The sequence below is a fragment of the Cnephaeus nilssonii genome (genome assembly GCF_951640355.1).
Source record: "Cnephaeus nilssonii genome assembly, chromosome: 8".
Lineage (NCBI taxonomy): Eukaryota > Metazoa > Chordata > Mammalia > Chiroptera > Vespertilionidae > Cnephaeus > Cnephaeus nilssonii.
The window spans coordinates 49,994,768-50,010,894 of NC_137079.1; positions in this window are offsets into that span (position 1 = coordinate 49,994,768).

A 16,127-nucleotide genomic window follows, 5' to 3' on the forward strand; every position below is an offset into this window, starting at 1 on the left:
AGGAGGAGGCTGCGTGCGCAGGTGGGCGAGAGGGGACTGTGTGCATGGTGAGGCAAGCCACGGATGGTGCAGTCCCGCAGAGAACAGGGCCTGCCAGCCACGGTGCTCCAGAAGTCCTGCCTCTGCATGTGAGCTGCAGAGGAAACACCTTTTCTGACTGCTCATTGGCTAAGCTCCCCGTACACCACTTGCAGTGTTCTTGGTAACTTGGGTAATAAGAATCCAAGAAGGTGATCTAGGGTTTTTCCACCTCATTCCTGGAGGAAAAAACAAAAGTATGCTGCTAAAGGGGCTAAGAAATGTCATATTCTGCCCTAGTTGGTTTGCCTCAATGACTAGAGCCTCGGCCTGCCGACCACAGGGTCCGGGTTCAATTCTGATCAAGGGCATGTACCTAGGTTGCAGGCTCCTCCCTGGCTGGGCCCCAGGTCAGGACTCATTCAGGAGGCAACCAATTGAAGTGTCCCTCCCACATTGATGTTTCTCTCTGTCTTTCCTTCTCTCTTCCATGCTCTCTAAAAATCAATGGAAAAATATCCTCATGTGAGGATAAAAAAAAAAGAAAGAAAGAAATGTCATATCCTATGAAAGAGACATCTTGAAAATGCCTAAAGAAAGCTGTCATTTTTTCGTAGTGAAGTGACTGGAGTTCATGCTGATGAAAACACCTTGGTGGCTGCTGCAGCTAGCAGTGACAGCAGCAGCGGGGTGATGGGGGTGGCATCTTCCCCTAATCAGTCCGGTCACCTCCTGCAGAAGGAGGCCATACTGCGGTTTAGGCCTGCTGGTGGGGAGAGGGCCTAAGCCAGTGGTTGGCAAACTCATTAGTCAACAGAACCAAGTATCAACAGTACAACAATTGAAATTTCTTTTGAGAGTCAAATTTTTTAAACTTAAACTTCTTCTAATGCCACTTCTTCAAAATAGACTCGCCCAGGCAGTGGTATTTTGTGGAAGAGCCACACTCAAGGGGCCAAAGAGCCGCATGTGGCTCACGAGCCGCAGTTTGCTGACCACAGGCCTAAGCCATCAGTAGTACATCCACTGAGGGCTCCCAGATTAGAGAGGGTGCAGGTCAGGCTGAGGGACCCCCCCCCCATGCATGAATTTCATGCACCAGGCCTCTAGTCTATACTAATAAAAGCCTAGATGGCATCTCGCCCTCGCATCATCACAAGATGGCTGCCCCATGTCATCACAAGATGGACACCCCATGTTGTCACAAGATGGCTGCCACAAGATGGCCATTCCCATGCCATCAAAAGATGGCGTCTCCACATCATCACAGGATGGCTGCCCCCATGTCATCACAAGATCAAGGGGGGACAGTTGGGGGCAAGATCAGGCTGTCAGGGGAGCAGTTAGGTGTCAATCAGGCCAGCAGGTGAGCAGTTAGGGGGTGATCAGGCTGGCAGGTAGAAGCAGTAGGGACAATCAGGCAGGCAAGCAGGCAGGCGAGTGGTTAGGAACCAGTAGTCCTGGATTGTAAGAGGGATCTCAGATTGTAGAGGGTGCAGGCTGAGCTGAGGGAAACCCCTTCAGTGCACAAATTTCATGCACCAGGCCTCTAGTAGTTTTATATAATAAAAGCCCAGTGACTATAACGGTGTAACAACCAGAATGGCCACTCAACCAGTTGCTATTAGGTGCATTGATCACCTCTCGGTCCCTTCCTCCTGGCCACAAGTTCCAATCCCCACATGGCGAACAGGGAACTGGGGTGGGTGGTGGCGGGGTAGGAATGGGGACTGGCAAGGGGAACCGTGTGGGTTGCGGCCTCGGGGCGGGACTAGGAACTGGCGAGTAAGCAGAAATGTCCCTGATTGCAGGGTAGGCCTAGGGACCCTACCCAGGCACGATTTCATGCGCTGGGCCTCTAGTATTCTATAATAAACCACCACAAATCCCAGTGGTTTATATTGAAAAACATTTAGTTTTCTTGCCCACTGTGTGCAGTTCCCTTGGATAAGCTGTCTGTGCTTCAGGCAGCAATTTAACTACGTATTTTCTGGCGTATAAGATGACTTTTTAACCCAGGAAAATCTTCTATACGCCTAGTTGTCTTATACGCCAGAAAATACGGTAGGTTTGGGTGGGCTTGACAAGTCTTGGCTCCAGTTACCTGACTTTGATATGTGGAGTCAAGTCTTTTTTTCAAATGTTTTCAGGCTTAAAGGGTCAAGACTACATGGCACATGCTCTTTTGATGGCAGACCAGTGGAGCACAAGACAGCAAGCCAAATTGCATACTTTATTTAGTATTTCTGCTCATGTCACTTCTATACATACTTCATTAGACAAATCAAATTACCTGGTTAAATGGAAAATACTCTCAGGAAAACATAGTTTTCCTGATGAGGATGGGGAGTGGATATTTGCAAAATATAATTCACTCTATCACAATTGAATCTCTTGTTTAGAAATATCCACTTTCCATTTGTATGCAAAATATCTATATATCTTCCCTGGGAAACATTAAAGATCCAAACTATTTATAGCAAGAAGCTGGATTTTCAGCCTCTGGTGGTCATCTTAAATGTGAAATTGGTTCTTTTTAGTTTGGAGACCTATTAAATATAATGGTGACAAAGGAGGGTTGGAGTAGATGGTGGAATTGCAACATTGGAAATTGGAAAGCGTTTAAGACTCATAGTACTCATTTGCTGGGCAAATGTTTCCAGTTCCCTTCATGCTGTAATTAGATAATGTATTAGTTTATGATTCTTTTTTCATGATTTGAAGCTGATCCCCAGTTCAATATTACCCAGTCTTAGACTCTACTCTCTATGAGACAATTCTCTTTCTAAGATCTGCGTTGGCCACACTGAGGAGGGAATTGAAGAATTGAGTAACTAGTGAAGCAGGAATAATAAATTCACATAATTGTTAAAGTACTGAATTTCTTTTTCATTTATAGTGACCCCAATTAAATGATTGAATGCAAATATTCTTGTTCTTTTTTTATATTATTACTCTCATTCCAAGGAAAGTAAGCTTTCTTGATGTCTTTTATAATCAATTAAATGATTTGTTGATGTGCTAACTAAATATTGGCTGAAAGAATGTATGATATTTAATTTAAGTGGTTGGTTGTTACAACAAAAATATTTGAATATATTTTATGTCAAATTGATTACTGGATTTTCATAAAGGAATATTAAAAATATCTGAAACATTTTATAATCACCAAATTGCAAAATAATTTTAAGTACACTTTTTTAGTACTAACAAAACTTTGTAATATCACTGTTATGATTTAGAAATTTTAATCTATATAGTCATATAAAAGGCATGAGACATATATATGTATGATGTTTCATAGTAAGTTACATTTTATAGAAGATTGTGTTGTTTAATCCTTCATCAAATGGAAGAAAACAGCCCAACCGGCATGGTTCAGTGGTTGAGTGTTGACCTATGAACCAGGATGTCACGGTTCAATTCCCAGTCAGGGCACATGCCTGGGTTGTGGGCTGGATCCCCAGTAGGTGGTGTGCAGGAGGCAGCCAATCAATGATTCTTTCTCATCCTTGATGTTTCTATCTCTCTGTCCCACTCTTTTCCTCTCTGAAATCAATAAAAATATATTAAAAAAATAAAAATTGAAAAAACCATTATGATCTCCCAGTCTCCTTTTTTAAATTTAATTCAAATAAAATGTTGAATATTTGCCAGATATGAGTTTGCATTTATTATTAATACCTAAACATCTGATATATATCCTCATTAGAAACAAAATAATTTTGCCAAAATTTGTCCATATGATTAATGAGTCATGTGATTATGGTTATGCAAATAAAAATAGCATATAATTGGAAATACTACAAAAATTAAATAAGGCTCTTGAATTTATCGTATGCATTTTTACTTATTTTCTATTAATTAGAATGTGAATTTTAAAATTTATTTTATTTTATACTAACTTATAATGGTCTTAATATATTATCTTTCAGAATACAGACAACTTAACTAGATTAGTTAGTCATAAGTTACTAATGGATTGTTGATCAAAATAATAGTATGTTTAAATCAAATGTTTAGACATAATTTATCAATTAAAATTGACTTAAAATGGAGTAGAAGCATAATTTATCAAGTTTTACAAAATAGTTTAGCAACCACAGGAGGGTTTTTTTTTTGGCATGTATCAAATTGTAACTACACACACACACACACATATACACAGAAGATACTAATTTGTTAAATAAACCAAAGTATTGTCATATTATTGTATTAATGATATCCACATTAATGACCTAGTGGAATTACTATGGAATTTTAATTTTCACAGATAAAGAAAGACATGAATTTACATTGTGTAGTATTCTCATGAGGTAAAGATGGAGGTGGTTGAGGACATTGGAAAAGAAATAGAGTTTGTAGTTTATCAATGCCCATGTAAATATGTCTGAAATGAAAATATATATATATATCACCATTGTATAGTTTTCATGTACTAGAGCAAGAACAGGAAAAGTGCAATATATATTTACTTTAAGTTATGCCTACATTTAATACCTAAGAATTTATTAGAATAAACAAGTTTTCTTTAATTTTGTGGAGTGTCTGCTTTAAACACAGAGAGATAAATCAGTTATCTCCACTAGTAATCACAGCTATTATTCAATACCAATTGCAAGGGAAACTGCATAGTTTTTAAGTCTCTCTTAAATAAATTTTAAATGGAAGCATTATCATGAATTTATTGAAGCATCTTCATGTAGAGTCATTGATTTCTCATCCATCCATTAACCTACTTTGGTTGTATTAATTGTATTTTAGTATTTTGTTGCTTTTATGTATTAGTGTCATCAAATCATAGTCATAAAAAAAAAAAACCTTCTAGACTTTCTCCTTTTCCCCTCTGACTATTATTTTACTTCTCTGGTTATCATCTATCTGTTGAAGCAACATTTATCTTTAACTTCAAATAGGAATATAGATTATTGAATGCACAGAAGGAACTATGCAGATTAATTCAGATCAACAGTCTAAACACCTTCAATTTATCTCATTCTTACTAATGTTTTAGAAATGATGCCTTAAGAAATAATGAAGTTTGATATTATCTTAATATTTCATTAATTTAAAAAATATTTCCACTTATCCATAAGCTAATTTGTTATATATACATAAATTCTTTCAAGTGTTATGCTATTTTGCTGCACAAAATAAATGCTTTCAAAGTGATACCAAGTACTGATCTTCCCTTCCTTTCTATATACAAAAGAGAAAAGTAATACCACAAACGACATGGTAATTACCATAATACACTCATTATGCAAAGTGCTTGCACACCAGCAAAAGTTATCTGCCATCCTCTCTTCTTCTTGTGTTCATCTGTGTTTCCTTATCTGTGTTCTTTTTTTTTTTTTGCACCATTTGGTGGCATGTTCATTTTTCAATCACTTTACCTTGGCATCATTATCAAACCTTACTCTTTTTTTTTTTTCTCCCACATCCAGGCTGTTCATCCAAAACATTTCAAAATTCTGTTATTTCTTCCTGTTCTTGTCCTTAAAGCTGTCACTTCCTTTCTGTTCCTGAAGCCAAAAAACCTCATCCTAACATCTTTATCTATAGCAACATGTTCTCCTCTTCTGCTCAACATTTATTCTGTGGTTAAACCACATAAATGAGCAAATAAAGTTCCAGTTTTCCATTTACAATTAGAGTTTGTACATTAAGGTGCTTGAAAATTACTTTGGACACAACTAAAGTTGAATTCCTTTGGATTCACCCCGTGACTTCCCTTTCAGATCATCCAAATAGAATCTCTTTCTATCCACTTTTGCTTCTCCACATCCTTTCCTTGCCAGACACAGTTTGTAATTTTTTCCATACTTCTGGGATGAAAAATTCTCAACTTTATGCCTCTGCATCAATTAGCGTATAATAGAATATGTGGTTACAAACAACCCTTGAATCTCAGTGGCCCATAACCACAAAGGACAATTTTCCTTTAGTACCATTCTCTCTGGGGTTGACTGCTGTTTGAATAGTAGTTGCATGTAGTCTTCACTTTAGGCCCAAGGCTGACAGAGTAGCCTCTGGTTAGAACATCGCAAGCTTGTGGCAGAGGCACATAGGAACCGTGTGCGGGCTCTTAAAATGCTTTGGCTGAAAAAGGCCACATCTGTTCACAGATTATTGAAATTAGGTCACATATCAGTGCTTGAGTTTCATGGCATAAGAATATATAGTTCATGCAGATTCACTGAGACAAGGACACAATCACTACCAGCGTCACCAAAACTTCTGTATGAATTTTGATAAAGAAAATTCAGTTGATCTGGAAATACAAAAGGCATCATCTATCACCATCTCTTTGAAATTAGGTTGTCAATTTGAAACAAGGCTCTGTCAGATTGTAACTCTGAGTGACAGAGGCAAGACAAAATATATCGTGGAAATATGAGCTCCAGAAGGACAGATAAGAATGATGACAAGAGGTTACAGCAACTTCTTCAGTACAGTTGAATACTCAAGCATTATTGTCAATTATTTTTAATTCAAGTGTAAGGGGAATTAATAGTGTGTGAATGTCACCAGCTTAAAAGAATAAATATATGAAAAAAACAACAACACACCAATTAGCAAATGGATTAGTCCAGGCACTATTGTGGGAGAAAATGTTGACTAAGTTCAGGACCCTTGTCTGAAATGCAAGAGAGAGAACTGACAGGAGACTCAAAGATTTGCAATTTGCTACCGAGTTTGAACACTGTCAAGGTGAAATTTCTTATTTTTACTAGCCATTTAAATAGAGTTGCATTCACTAATTGATTTTCACAGCTGTGAAGCTTTTCCAACTCTAGGCAATTATTTAAAATAAATTATAAAAATATTTTAAAATATGTTTTTCTTGATTTCAGAGAGAGGAAGGAAGAGGGAGAAAGAGATAGAAACATTGATGAGAAGGGGACATCAGCATCCACTGGCTGCCTCTTGCACGCTCCCTACTGGGGATTGAACCCGAAACTCAGGCATGAACCTACCTAACTGGGAATCAAACCATGACCTCCTAGTCCATGGGTTGATGCTCAACCACTGGGCCACATGAGACAGGCTAAAAATATTTTTAAATGTAGTACATTCTACAAAATATTCAGTTCATTGATTATATCACTTTGTTGATTTAAAAAGTTTAGTGAATTATAATAATTCCATTTTCTTGTTTGGCATTAAATAATGGTATCAACTATTTATAAAATCTCAATGCAATAGATTCACCTTAGAAATTATTTAAATTGAAACCAACCCTGGAAAGTTTTCTTAGGCATGAACTGGTGACTATTCTTTCTCTGTTATAAAGCTTGATATAGTATATAACTTGGCAAATTATTATACTGTAAATACTTCTACTTTTTAGAAAAGTATTCCTTCATATTTATCCAAAGTTTAGTTTTCTGAAATGTCTAGTCCTTTATCACAGTTCTGTCCAACTGAAGAGCTACAAGTTCATTTCATCTTTTACATGAAATAACTTCATACATCTGCAAACTGCTATGGATTCTTCCTTACCTTTTTCTTATTTCCGTGGTCGGCAAACTGCGGCTTGCAAGCCACATGCGGCTCTTTGGCCCCTTGAGTGTGGCTCTTCCACAAAATACCACGGCCTGGGTGAGTCTATTTTGAAGAAGTGGCGTTAGAAGAAGTTTAAGTTTAAAAAATTTGGCTCTCAGAAGAAATTTCAATCGTTGTACTGTTGATATTTGGCTCTGTTGACTAATGAGTTTACCAACCACTGCCTTATTTTTCCAAAACAAATTACTAATTTTCTCTAATGATTTCTGATATGACAAAATTCAGAGATCCTTTAAAAATATGATCAAATTCTCCAGGACTGTTTCTTTCATTGATGAAATATTTATTTTTTGTGTACTCTGCATTGTCAGCAATTATGCTGCCAAAATGTTGGGTACTCATTACAGTTCTTGCCCTTTTGAAGGTCACAGTTTGGTTTAGTTCTTTAACATGCTTTTACATAAAGAATTGTCAATGAACTTTCAAATTCTACCTTCCAAATCATATTTTGCAATATCATCACCTACTAAAAAATCCTAAAGAAACAAACAATCCATCACTCCAAAACAAAAATAAACAAAAGCTCTGGCAGGTTTTCCTGGGTTTTCATGCATTTGGTTGGAATTATTTAGATTAAAGATAAATGTCAGGCCTAGGTAGGATGAAGTATGGAAAGGGAATGAGGTGCTGTTTTAGTTGACACTGGACATTTTTGGTTGGATCATAAGAGACAATGGTTGTTTGTACCCCTTTGCTAAAAGTTGACAATAAGCCAGAGAGTGATGACTTATTGTTTTCATCCAGCCAAGAAGTAAAAGTCTCTTTTTATTCTTTTTTACAACTTGGTAATCACAGAATGCTCAAGAAAAGCCTAAGGTAGAAAATGTATTGAACTAGATAGAACTTAGCAATTTAAGGGAAACTGCTGTTCTTGTCCTGTAAAAATGAAAGAGATGATTGAAACTTAAGACATTAAGAGGTAAAAGAAATTGAATTCTCAAGATTAATTTTTTAAAGAACGCAAGGAGTAGTTCTGTTTTCTCTCTTTCTTAAAGAAAAGTTATAGTTGCAACTTGCTGAAAGAAAATGAAATCTTTAAATTCCATTATATAACAGGGATAAAAACAGAATGTAATCTAGACAATTTATACACAGACAAGGTCCATTAGAGTTTCCTAAAATTTATCAGTGATGAGGACAGTAAAGGAAATACACATGTTTTCTAGATTAATACAATTCAGAATAAGGATTTATGAATGCAATTCAAAGTACATTTTTTTATTAAAGAAATGATCTATTAATTAAAATTTACTAATGCAATGGTAGTTTAATTTGACAAATTTTTAAAAATCAGAAATACTTTTAGATAGTGAAAAGTTGATGCATTTTCTTATCTAGAATAAATGTCAGGACAATGACAACGTAACAGTGACGGGAAAGATGATGAGGAAAAACAGTGACTATCTGTAAAAAGTCACTTTGTTCGGTCACACCCCAGCTTTGGACTGAAGTCCACTGAACTGAAGGAAAATACTTTTCCCTGAGTGTCCCTGTGTTTCTCAAGTAAGAGGAGTCAGTGCATCAACAACTTCAGTTTGTGCCACTAAAGGGGCCCACAGTTGGCTTACAAGTCAATTTTTAAAATAGCTGCAACTTTGCCTTCTTTCAGTCCTTCTGCTCAGAATATTTTATGCTTTCCGGGCCCATCTTGCAATTGATCCTCGTCTTGAAACTGACAGCTGTGAACTAGCAAATAAATAAATAAATAAATAATAATAATAATAATGATGTGTCAAAGGTTGTCATGCCTGAAGAAAATTCAAAGAAAGATCTATTTAGGCAGGTTGTAATCCATGGCTCATTCATAAACAAAGAAAACCAATTTTTATATTTTGAGTCCCTCTAAACCACATGGATTTTGATATACATATATATATATATGTGTGTGTGTGCGTGTGTATATATATATTACTAGAAGCCTGGTGCACAAATTCGTGCACGGGTGGGGTCCCTCTTGGTGGCCTGCGGAGATCGGGCCCCAGCTCGCACCCCTTGCAGCCCCGCAGCCCCTCTTGGCACCCTGCCTTGGCCTGGTGCCACCTCCTCACCTGATCTACCATCCCGTCTGTGGGGCGATCGATCGGGCCCGGCCCCCCCACCTGGATCCCTCAGCACCTGGGAGCCGGGCGGTGGTCCAATCCCCTGCTGCCACCGCTGGTCGCTGTCTGTAGGGTGATCAGTGGGGCAATCAGACCCCTGCTTGCAACCACCGTGACCTGGTGCCACCTGCTCACCATCCCGCCACAGTCCCGCTCTCATTGGGGCCCATTGGAGCCAACAGCACTTCCACTGCCGCCTGCTGCCAGCTCCACTGCCACCCGCCATGTTTTGTGCCGCCCCCTGGTGGTCAGCGCACGTCATAGCATGCAAACTCTTGGTCTCTTGGTTGAATGACCACCTGAGGGGACAATTTGCATATTAGGCTTTTATTATATAGGATATTTTATAAATATATAATAAAACAATAATATATTTTATTTATATTTTTGATAAACATTATTTTATTGTTTATTTACATTGCTTATATTTACTTTTATATTTATATATACATGATGCAAAAAATGGTATTGCAGTATGGATACTAAGTATTATGTAGCACTCTAAATAAATTCTGAGGCAGTACCCCATAATAAAATGCCCAAAAGTATATGAGTCACAGTAAGAGAGATAAATCACAATTATAAAGATTATGTCAGCTCATGTTCTGTTTGCAAAGAAGCCAAATATTTTTAAAATACTGGATTTTTATATTTTGTTATTGTGAATAAAATATTATAAGCCTATACTCAGAGAATATTTACTTTAATATTTCCCAGGTAACTTGTTAGCTATGGATAAAAAATATCAGGGAGTTTTCAGTGTCACACAAATTTTAAGAAATCTGAAATTCTGATTTATTTACACAGGAAGGATTGTCTTGGGGTCTCTCCATGTGAGGAGGCTGTGATCCCAGAAGGGACAGGTATTTTCTCCTTCACTGACTCCGATGGCACTAGCGAAGCACTGATAGACAATTACTGAACAAATGTCTATAATTGTATATTTATATTCCTTGCACTCAGCCCATTGCCTGGAACATGAAAAGAACTATATATGTATTTACCAAGTAAGTACAGTGAAATTATTTTTGTCTAAATTTGGAAGAAATAAGCAAAATACTTAATGATTCTAAATTTTTATGTGCCAGATTGTATTAACATTATTGTTCATCCCATTAGGGAATGTTTATTAAGAATATACAAAATTGCTCAGCTGGTGTGGCACAGGGGTTGAGCATCAACCCATGAACCAAGACATCACCAGTTCTATTCCTGGTCAGAGCACATGCCGGGGTTGCAGGCTCAATCCCCAGTAGGGGCCATGCATGTGGCAGCTGATTGATGTATCTCATCAACATTTCTATTTCCCTATCCTTCTCTCTCTAAAATCAATAAAATGATATATATATTTTAAAGTGCCTTCAAAATTATTATATGCAGGAAATCCTGATCCTGATTTCCAGTACTTGATAAGTTTCTAGTTGGAAATATTATATGATCACATTTGAAAAAAGTAAAGTAAGAGACACAATATACTTGTCACAGACATTCATCAACAAATTACTGGAATTTAATTTGAATAATTTAATATTTTCTGAAGAAAGAGCATTTCTTATTTCTACTTTCCTTATCAGCTAAATAAAAACAAAGTAATGATAATCCATTATTAAGTGAAATGATTTGAAAAGCAAATTTGTGTTATGCCAACATTATTTAATACAGGAGCTTAGGAAAGTGGGTAAAAATATGGGCTGAAAAAAATATAAAGAAAAAAGATGCTATGGTATATGTTGAGAGGTTGGAAAGAGCATTAGAAGAACATAGACAGCCTTATTAAAGATGTAAATTGTGTAGAAAAGGTACAATGAAATTAAATATACATAGATAGGCTGGAAGGATAAACTGTGAAACGCTTAATGAGATGAAAGCCCAGAGATAATGCCTCAGCTTGAGTATCAAGTGAGTAGTAAAGTTAAAAAAATAGATCTATTATTTTTATCTAAAATTCTGATTTTATTGATAGAATTTAATGAATAAAAAGTGTTTTTAATCCAGTAAAATGTTTTTATAGCTAATATTCAGAATATATTGGGAATGTACCAGATTTTACTGGAACATGATGATACCAATATGGATTATTAAGTATTTGCAGATTTTTGAGCCATAAAATTTATTTCCAAGAGTTTCAGCAAAATACCTTAGATAAGAACAAATGCTAGGATGTTCAGTGACCTAAACAATCAAATGACAGTGTCAGGGTTACCATCAGCATAGAATTTTAGTGTCAGAAGAAAGAATAGGAACCTGGGCATGTCCAAAAAGAAAAATAAATGTCTAGGCAGAAAAAAAAAATTCTTGTGGTATTTTTATGTTAAAAGCAAATGAATTCAACTGTATGCTTCCCTTGAATGGCATACTCTTTCATCTTTTCACACATGGGATTATATTCTTTTCATCTAAATTGATACTTCTCTTCCAGATCCCTCTTTGACCTATCTTTGAAAGTTTCCAACAGAAAGTTTTTCAGTTATATTGTAGGCATCATTTTCTTTTCAATGTAGAGACTACTTCTTTTCTAATAATTGTATTTTTTCTTTAATGTGGGCTTATTATTATTTCTCACTTTCTCTTGGCCACTAACAGAGATAACTGATATTTAATTATGTAAATAGCTTGAAGCATGTGTGGTACTATAATTTGCCTAAGAAAATTTTAATATAGAAGTCATCAAGGATCATAGCTGGGAAATCCTCAAAACTAAGAGGAGATACTTGCTTAATTTCAGTGTATGCAAGTTACATGTCTTGCTCTTTTCATGATTTTTTTTTTTTTTTTTTTTTTTTTTTTACAGAGAGGAAGGGAGAGGGATAGAGAGTTAGAAACATCCATGAGAGAGAAACATCTATCAGCTGCCTCCTGCACACCCCCTAATGGGGTTGTGCCCGCAACCAAGGTACATGCCCTTGACCGGAATCGAACCTGGGACCTTTCAGTTCACAGGCCGATGCTCTATCCACTGAGCCAAACCGGTTTCTGCCTGTCTTGCTCTTTTCAATGTAAAGAAATAACCTGGGAGGAAAGTATTAAGAACAAGTTTGATTGTAGAATGCCATGGAAGTTGACTTAATAGGGTAACATCATTTTTACATTTGGTACAAGATGTCCACATTATTAAAAAACAGAACTTTCTGGAACCTTTTTTGACACCCTCCCACCTCCATTACTGAATGTACCATTATCATAGAGCTCTCCAAACCATAAAATCAGTGTGTGATTTTTTTTTTAAAATCTGTTTCATGATCACACTTTTGGCAAAAAGGAAAACAGAAATGGGGGACTTTATAAAAGTTGTATGAAAATTAATTCAACTGTTTAAATGGGGATAAGCTAAGTCTGATAGAAATGAAGCAAAATTTGCTGCTATCAGCACTCCATCTGTCCTTTTAGACCTTCCTCTTAGTTATTACTAACTTTTTTGCTCACTAACGACTCGACTGTAAGCTTCTTTTTGGCTAACTATAAACACCTTATTTTTCTTCTAGTGGGTTATTTGGACCCAAAGTGATCTACAACCACAAATTTTATTTTTAACCATCTTAGTTTAGCTAAATCTGATCATTTCCTGAGAGGATATCTAAAAAAAAAAATAGATGAAATAAATCTCTGCATTGTGTCATAGAAGTCTAATTAGATAGAAATTCTACAAAAAAAGGTACAGAGAAAATGAAAGAATGAGGACAGAGAACTTAGTTTGTTAATTCAAATTTATTAAGCTTTAATAGGTAATTTCTATTGAAGTAGAAAATGTGGAAAGAAATTTGCAAAAAAATCACAATTTCTGTTTATGGTGTGGATGTGGAAATGGAAGCTGCTAAAAAATGTCAATGGTGCCCAACCAGCATGGCTCAGTGGTTGAGCATTGACCTATGAACCAGGAGGTCACTGTTTGATTCCCAGTCAGGGCACCTGCCAGGTCTTGGGCTCGATCCCTAGTGTGGGGTGTGCAGTGGGCAGCCAATCAATGATTCTCTCTCACCATTGATGTTTCTATCTCTCCCTCTTCCTTTCTCTCTGAAATCAATAAAAATATATATTTTTTAAAATGTCGATGGTAAAGAAAAGTGGGTTAGTAGCTTGATAACAGTACTTTAGAGAGAAGTTTGCATTTGTGTATGTGTGTTTTAATACAGAAGACAAGTACGAAAATAATTACTGCTATAAGTAATGCCAAATAATTATTTTTCTCGCTTTCCAAATTGAGAGCATTTACAAAGATCCAGTAATTAAATAGGAGAGGTTAAAAGCTTATGAAATAGGGTTCCCTTCCATTATAAATTGAATATCTGTTTGATCTGTACTATTCAATGTTTGCTTGTAATCATTATGAAATCTTAAAATCTAGATATGTGGATGTCAAGATTTCGACTTACAGGAAATGCTTAATTTCTTGAATAAATGGTATAAACTTTATAATATAATTTTGTTTTCTGGGATAACCCAATAAATCTTTTGAGTGAAAGTTACTGGGTTTGAAATACAAAATGTGCATTAAAAATAAACTAGTAAGCAAGAAAACAATAGTTTGACTAAATTTAGCTATAGGTTTTGTTTAAAACCAAGAATTTGAAAACTAATTGTTTCTTTACTAAATTAACTTAATTGTCAAATCAATTACTTATGTAATTCAAAATAAATTTATGTTATATGTTAATTTCTTTAATACTACAAATTACAGTAAAGTACTGGTGACCAAGAGACAACCCAGAACACTTCTTTGTAGCCAGGCCTAAGTTACTTGAAGTAAAATTGGAGAGAAAGCCAAACATACTATAATTCAACATGACCCCATCACCCTTGGGTTATCCACAGTCCTGGGAGAAAGACAACACATTTTGGGAGTAATGAAAGAATATAAGGATATTTAATCATTGAGATAATTCAATTTTTGTGGAGCTGTATAAAATAATGTAACTTTAAATGGCTGAGGGTCCTTTGGATGAGTAATTCACTAAATATCACACTTTCAAGTAGAGCTTTTTTGTTGTTATTTTTGGAACTTACTTTTTGGAACATTTTCCAGAATGTTCTCTTATTTTCTAATTGCAACTGAAATAACATTTTCAAGCACAGCATCAACAGTTTTGTTGTTCCTTACACATTACACTGTATTCTTCCAGGAAATAGATTTTATTCTTGAACATAAAGGAAAGAGAAAGCAATTTTAACATTTTCCCTCCCACATGTATCTTTTACCCACGAAATGAATTTCAATATAGTTGTGTGGAAGCATGGGTTTTAATTATTTTCTTAGGGACTGACAATTCCAATTTCCCAGATGATAAGTTAAATGTGTAATGCTCTATTATATATCACATTTCATTATATGCAACTGAATAATACCCATGTGAAAGTTATTCCCTGGAAATAGACCACTAAAGTCCCATTAAGTACACTGCTGGTTTAGGGCACAAAATGATACCTCCGTATCCAGAAATAGTTAAAAAAATTTAAAAAATATGCAATTTACTTTCTTTAAATATTTTAATAATACCAAATTCTTTATAGTTTGCAAAGCAATTTCAAAAATGTTATTATTTTTATACTCACAGTAAACCCAAGAGATAGCGATTGCTGTCTCCATATTACCAATGAAGATATTACAGCTCTAAAAGATATTCTGTCATTAATGTGTTGATTGTTAAGTGGCAGGACTGGAAATTTTATACAGACCTAACAGTGAGTCTTGGCTAGTTTCTATAATACAGCTTCTTCTAGTTTTGTGTGTATGAGGATATTTACATACTGAGAGAAGGAAATATTCTCAACAAAAAGAGAAAACGAGATGCTTTTAGTGCATCATCTGGGACTGCAAGGCACAAATACTTTGAAGAAAATAAGATACATATGGTCAAATAGTATAAATTATATTTTTCTTTGTCTAGGGCTTCTGAAAAATATGATTGTTGGTTAGCAGAACAAGTATTTCTCTAGCACTACAGCAGACGTTTTCTTTCTAGTGACATGCGAGAGTGGGTGGTGAGGATTTCAGATCAGAACATTGCGTTCTTGTGAACAGACAAAGATTGTATAATGGCTAGATTTACTTTTTTCCCCTTAGATTGGCCATCATACAGCCTTGGAGAATTAAATTCCAGCCCCTCTTCAAAAAAGAACACAAAAAGCCAATACTAGATAAACCTGGGCTACAGATAACCTCTATAAAAGATCATTTCTTTAATGTCTGATTTTTTTTTGAGAACTCCAAATGCTTAATCAGATAAACATTAAATTATATTTTCTTCTTTCTGAGGATCAGATAAAATTAAATTATAGTTTGGGTTATTATTAAATACACTTGTCAAGGCCTAAGAAAATATTGCTTCTCTTGGATTCTACTTAGAGGAAAGCACATGTAAGATTATGGAATAGGATATCTCTGAAGTCAAGAATAGTTTATCTTTGCAGAAAAGTAGACTCAGTATATAAGTAAAAAAATCCCAC